The sequence below is a fragment of the Nycticebus coucang genome, chromosome 2 (genome assembly GCF_027406575.1).
Source record: "Nycticebus coucang isolate mNycCou1 chromosome 2, mNycCou1.pri, whole genome shotgun sequence".
In the NCBI taxonomy this organism is placed as follows: domain Eukaryota; kingdom Metazoa; phylum Chordata; class Mammalia; order Primates; family Lorisidae; genus Nycticebus; species Nycticebus coucang.
Genome location: NC_069781.1, coordinates 44,033,783 through 44,040,487, shown reverse-complemented (window position 1 = coordinate 44,040,487; position 6,705 = coordinate 44,033,783).

Sequence of the window (6,705 nt, the reverse complement as noted above, 5' to 3'; positions counted from 1 at the left end):
TACTAGTCAGATATTTTACAAAATATCCTCCATTTGAGATTTGTCTGATGTTTTTCTTATGAGTAGACTGGGGTTATGGGTGTTGGGAAAGAAGACCACAGAGGTAAGGTGTCAGTTTCATCACATCATATAAATCTGTGATGTCTATCATAGATTGTATATATGTGATATATTCATACACATGATATTGCCATTATACTCTATATTTCACATTCCAATTTTTTAAATTATTTGTATAGGGATGAGGTCTCACTGTGATGCTTAGGCTGGTCTCAAACTCTTGACCTCAAGCGATCTTCCTGCCAGGGTCTTCCAAAGGCCTGGGATTATAGGCATGAGCCACCACATACAGTGATATTACAATTTATTTATTTATTTTTGAGACAAAGTCTCACTATGTGGCCCTGGGTGGAGTGCCATGGCATCACATCTCACTGCAAACTCAAACTCTTGGGTTTGAGCAATTCTCTTGCCTCAGCCTTCCATGTAGCTGGGACTACAGGCACCGGCCACAATGACGGGCTATTTTTTTTTTTTTTTTGGTTGTAGTTGTCATTGTTTGGCAGGCCCGGGCTGGATTTGAACCTGCCAGCCCCAGTGTATGTGGCTGGCACCCTAGCAATATCAGGCTGGAGCCACAGGTGCCCAGCCTGATATTGCAATTAAAAAAAAAAAATCAATGGCACCTGAAAATTCTGAATCCTTATTCTTCTACAAGATTAAAAAACAATCTATAAAATATTTTGGATATACAAGAAGTTATAAAGATTATTATGGGTGGCACCCGTAGCTCAGTAGGTAGGCTGCTGGCCACATACACCCAGGCTGGCTGGTTTGAACCCGACCTGAGCCTGCTAAACAACAGTGACAGCTGCAACAAAAAATAGTCAGGCATTGTGGCGGGTTCCTGTAGTCCCAGCTACTTGAGAGGTGGAGGCAGAGGAATCACTTGAACCCAGGAGTGGAGGTTGCTGTGAGCTGTGATGCTATAGCACTCTACGCCAGAGTGACAGCTTGAAGCTCTGTCTCAAACAAAAAAAAAAAATAGCCAAGCTTTGTGGGGGGCGCCTGTAGTCCCAGCTACTTGGTACACTGAGGCAAGAGAATCTCTTAAGCCCAAGAGTTTGAGGTTGCTGTGAGCTGTGACGCCATGGTACTCTACCGAGGGCAACAACTTGAGACTCTATCTCAAAATAAGTAAATAAAAATAAAAAATAAAAATAAAGATTATTATAACAAATACCAGTGTTCTTATCACACAGATTTATCAAATCTTTATATTTTACATTTGCTTCAAATTCTCTCTCTTTTTTTTTTTTGTAGAGACAGAGTCTCACTTTATGGCCCTCGGTAGAGTGCCGTGGCCTCACACAGCTCACAGCAACCTCCAACTCCTGGGCTTAAGCGATTCTCTTGCCTCAGCCTCCCGAGTAGCTGGGACTACAGGCGCCCGCCAGGCTATTTTTGGTTGCAGTTTGGCTGGGGCGGGGTTTGAACCTGCCACCCTCGGTATATGGGGCCGGCGCTCCACCGACTGAGCCACAGGTGCCACCCAGCTTCAAATTCTCTTTTAAGGAAACTAGTATTTCAGATAAAATTGAAAACTTTATATGTTCCTCCCTAATCTTAATCCCTTTTCCCCCTCTCTACCTTTTGTCCCCAGAGATAATCACTATTCCAAATTGGTATTGGTATTTATCTTTCCTAGCATTATAAAAACTATTAATTGGGGTGGTGCCTGTGGCTCAGTGGATAGGGCACTGGCCCCATATACTGAGAGTGGTGGGTTTGAACCCAGTGTCAGCCGAACTGCAACAAAAAATAGCCGGGCATTACGGCTGGTGCCTGTAGTCCTAGCTACTCAGGAGGCTGAGGGAAGAGAATCACCTAAGCCCAGGAGTTGGAGGTTGCTGCAAGCTGTGATGCCACAGCATTCTACTGAGGGTGATAAAGTGAGACTCTGTCTCTAATAAACAACAACAAAAAACTATTAATTGATGTACCTGTATTTCTGTGAGTATATATTTAAAAATAGAACTACTGAGTCACAGAGCATAATATATATGTTCAGTTTCAGTAGATATTGCTAATATGTTTTCCAAAGAGATTATAACAGATCAAATCCTACAACAATGTATGTCTAAGTCTTATTTCTTCACATCTTTAGCAACTCTTTTCTTTTTTATACAGAGTCTCACTTTGTTGTCCTCAGTACAGTGTCATGGTGTCATAGCTTACAGCAACCTCAAATTCTTGGGCTCAAGCAATCCTCTTGCCTCAGCCTCCTGAGAAGCTGGGTAGTTGGGACTACAGGTGCCTGCCACAGTGCCCAGATATTTTTTTTTTTAGAAATGGGATCTTGCTCTTGCTCTGGCTGGTCTCAAACTCCTGAGCTCAGACAATCAACCTGCCTCAGACTCCCAGAGTGCTAGGGTTACAGGCTGAGATAGTCTTACTCTGTCACCCCGGGTAGAGTGCAGAGGCATCATCATAACTCACTACACCCTCAAACTCCTGGGCTCAAGTGATCCTCCTGCCTCAGCCTACTGAGTAGCTGGGACTAAAAGTGCATGCCAGTACACCTAGCTAACTTTTTTCTTTTTTTTTTTTTTCCTGTAGAGACAGGGTCTCACCCTTGATCAGGTTTATTTGGAACTGCTCTTGGCCTCAAGCGATCTTCTCACATTGGCCTCCCATATTTGGAACTGCTCTTGGCCTCAAGAGACCTTCTCACCTTGGCCTCCCAGTGTGCTAGAATTATAGGAGAGAGTCCCTGGGCTCAGTCACTTGACAACTCTTGCTGCCAACCTTTTATATTTCAACTATTCTAGTGTGTGCATAGAGGTATCTCATTGAGGCTTTAATGAAAGAAGTCAAGCACATTTTGAAATGTTGTTTGGTTATCTTCTTTTGTGATTTGGGTGATCAGGTCCTTGGCCCATATTTTCATTTGGTTGTCTGTCTTTTTCCTATCTATTCATAGAGGTTCTGTGTATATTCTGGATATTCTTTTGTTACAGGAATCTATTGCAAATATCTTTTTTCCACTCTCTGCCTTGACTTTTTATTCTCTTGATGGCATTTTTTTTTTTTTTTTTAGACAGAGTCTCACTATGTTGCCGTTGGTAGAGTACTGTGGCATCACAGCTCACAGCAACCTCAAACTCTTGGGCTTAAGTGATTCTCTTGCCTCAGCCTCCCAGTAGCTGGGTCTACAGGTGCCCGCCATGACACCCAGCTATTTTTTTTGTTGCAGTTGTCATTGTTGTTTAGCTGGCCCAGGCTGGGTTCGAACCTGCCAGCCTCAGTGCATGTTGCTGGTGCCATAACCACTGTGCTATGGGCGCCAAGTCTCTTAATGGCATCTTTCAAGAAACAGAAGTTCTTACCTTTAATATAGTCCAATTTATCTTTTTATTTAAGGTTAATATGTTTTATGCCCTATTTAAAAAAATTATTTGCCCCTACTGTAAGGAGGTGAATATATATTCTTTTTTGTTTGTTTGTTTAGACAGAGTCTCACATTGTCACCCTGTGTAGAGTGCCATGGCGTTATAGCTCACAGCAACCACAAACTCCTGGGCTTAAGCCAGTGGTTCTCAAGCTTCCTAATGCCTCCTAATGCCTCTACCCTTTAATACAGTTCCTCATGTTGTGGTGACCCCCAACCATTGCTACTTCATAACTGTAATTTTGTTACTGTTATGAATCATAATGTAAATATCTGATATGCAGGATGTATTTTCATTGTTACAAAGGGGTTGCGACCCACAGGTTGAGAACCACTGGCTTAAGCGATTCTCTTGCATCAGCCTCCTCATTAGCTAGGACTATAGGGGCCTGCCACATGCCTGGATATTTTTATTTATTTATTTGAGACAGAGTCTCACTATGTTGCCCTCGGTAGAGTGATATTGGCATCACAGCTCACAGCAACCTCGAACTGTTGGGCTTAAGCAATCCTCTTGCCTCAGCCTCCAAAGTAGATGGGACTACAAGCTCCTGCCACAATGCCCAGCTATTTTTTTTTTGTTGCAATTGTCATTGTTGTTTAGCTGGCCCAGGCTGGGTTCGAACCCACCAGCCTCAGTATACGTGGCTGGCACCATAACCACTGTGCTACGGGCACCGTGCCTGCCCAGCTATTTTTAGAGAAGAGGTCTCACTCTTTTTTTTTTTTTTTTATTAAATCATAAAGAGGTAGATCATGTATACATTAATGCATTTATGGGTACATTATGCTGATTTCATATACAATTTTGAGAGCGGTCTCACTCTTATCTCGGCTGGTCTCAAACCTATGAGCTCAGGCAATCCACCTGCCTTGGCCTCCTGGAGTGCTAGGATTACAGGCGTGAGCCACGTGCCCGGCCACTAATGTTATTTTTTAAAGCAGTGCTTTTCAACTGGTATACCATGAAAATTTTTATTTTATTTTATTTGTTATTGTTTTTGAGACAGAGTCTCTTTTTTTTTCTCTTGAGACAGAATCTCAAGCTGTCACCCTGGTAGAGCACTGTGGCGTCATAGCTCACAGCAACCTTAAACTTCTGGGCTTAAGCAATTCTCTTGCCTCAGCCTCCCGAGTAGTTGGGAGTATGGGAGCTTGCCACAATGCCAGCTATTTTTAGGGATGGGGTCTTGCTTTTGCTCAGGCTGGTCTCGAAACTGGAGCTCAGGCAATCCACCCACCTTAGCCTTTGTTTTATTTTTTTGAGGCAGAGTCTCATTTGTCACCCTCGGTAGAGTGCTGTTGAGTCATAGCTCACAGCAACCTCAAACTCTTGGACTTAAGTGATGCTCTTGCCTCAGCCTCCCAAGTAGCTGGGCCTACACTACAATATCTAGCTATTTTTTTTAGTTAGGGGTCTTGCTCTGGCTCAGGCTGGTCTAGAATCCTTGAGCTCAGGCAATTCACCCGCCTTCGCCTCCCAAGTGCTAGGATTACAGGTGTGAGCCACCGTGCCTGGCCCCCATAAAAATTTTTAAAGATCATTAGTTAGTACACCATAGAATACTATTCAGTCATAAAAAGATGGATACTTTACATCTTTTGTATTAACCTGGATGGAGTTGAAACACATTCTTCTTAGTAAAGCATCACGAGGGCATTAATTAGTATACCATGAAATACTATTCAGTCATAAAAAAGATGGAGAGTTTACATTTTTTGTATTAACCTAGATGGAGTTGAAACACATTCTTCTTAGTAAAGTATCACAAGAATGGAAAAGCAAGTATCTGATTTACTCAATATTAATATAAAGCCAATAGGCGATCTAATACATGCCCACATAAGAGAACAACTCAATTCAATTCAGATGAGGGGAGAGAGAGAGAAGGAGGGAAGGGGATGGGTGTGCCCCCACTTAATGGGCACAATGTAAGGCTATATGGCACACCTTCTAGGTGCAGGACACTACTACAACAAGGACCATACCTAACAAATGTAAACACTGTAACTTAAATGTTTGTACCCTCACATTAATCTGAAATTTAAAAAGAGATAAGTAATTAAATTATTTTTCAAATGTGCTGTGAGATAAAGGTTGAAAAACACTGGTATAAGATATAAGTCAAGATTTTGGGGGGGGACCCTATGGCATCATCATAACTCCCTGCATCCTCAGTCTTCTAGGCTCAAGTGGTCCTGTCTCAAACTCTCAAGTAGCTAGGACTCTCAAGCACACTACCATACCTCATTAATTTTTGTATTTTTCTTTTTTCTTTTTTTTTGCAGTTTTTGGCCGGGGCTGGGTTTGAACCCATCACCTCCGGCATATGGGGCTGGCGCCCTACCCCTTTGAGCCACAGGTGCCACCCTGTATTTTTCTATAGAAATGGAGTTGTGCTATGTTGTTAAGGCTGGTCTTAAACTCCTGGCCTCAAGCAATCTTCTCACATTGGCCTCCCAAAGGGCTAGGATTACAGGTGTGAGCCATTATGCCCAGCCAAGATTCATTTTTTTACCTATGTGGTTATCCAATTAAACACCTCATGTTGAAAACATTGTCAAAGTACAATTTTCAAAAAGTTATGAAGATTCTTATAAGAATATAGAATGAGGGCAGTGCCCATAGCTCAGTGGGTAGGGTGCCAGCCACATACACCAAGGCTAGCGGGTTCAAACCCGGCCCAGGCCAGCTAAAACGACAATTACAACTGCAAGAACAACAACAACAAAAATAGCTGGGCATTGTGGTGGGTGCCTGTAGTCCCAGCTACTTGAGAGGCTGAAGCAAGAGAATTGGGTAAGCCCAAGAGTTTGAGGTTGTTGTGAGCTGTGATGCCATAACACTGTAGCCAGGGCAACAGCTTGAGACTCTGAAAAAAAAAAAAAAGAATATAGAATGAATACATGTCAAAGATTTATTTATAATAATTCATTAATGAGGAAACAAGGAAGATGGCACACTATGTTGAAAGAGTATTTGAGGAAATTAGATATTGTGTTAGAATTCTCAGAGAAACAGAACTAACAGGATCTCTCTCTCTCTCTTTCTCTCTCTCTACATATATATATCCATATGTATGTTTGCATATGTTATATATGTATATATAAAGGAGAGAGAGAGAGAACGAATAAGGAATCGGCTTATGTGATTATGAAGGTGAAAGCCCCCAGATCTGCAGCCAGTAATATGGACACCCAGAAGAGCCAATGATGTAGTTCTAGTCTGGAAGCCAGCAGGTTCAAGATCCAGG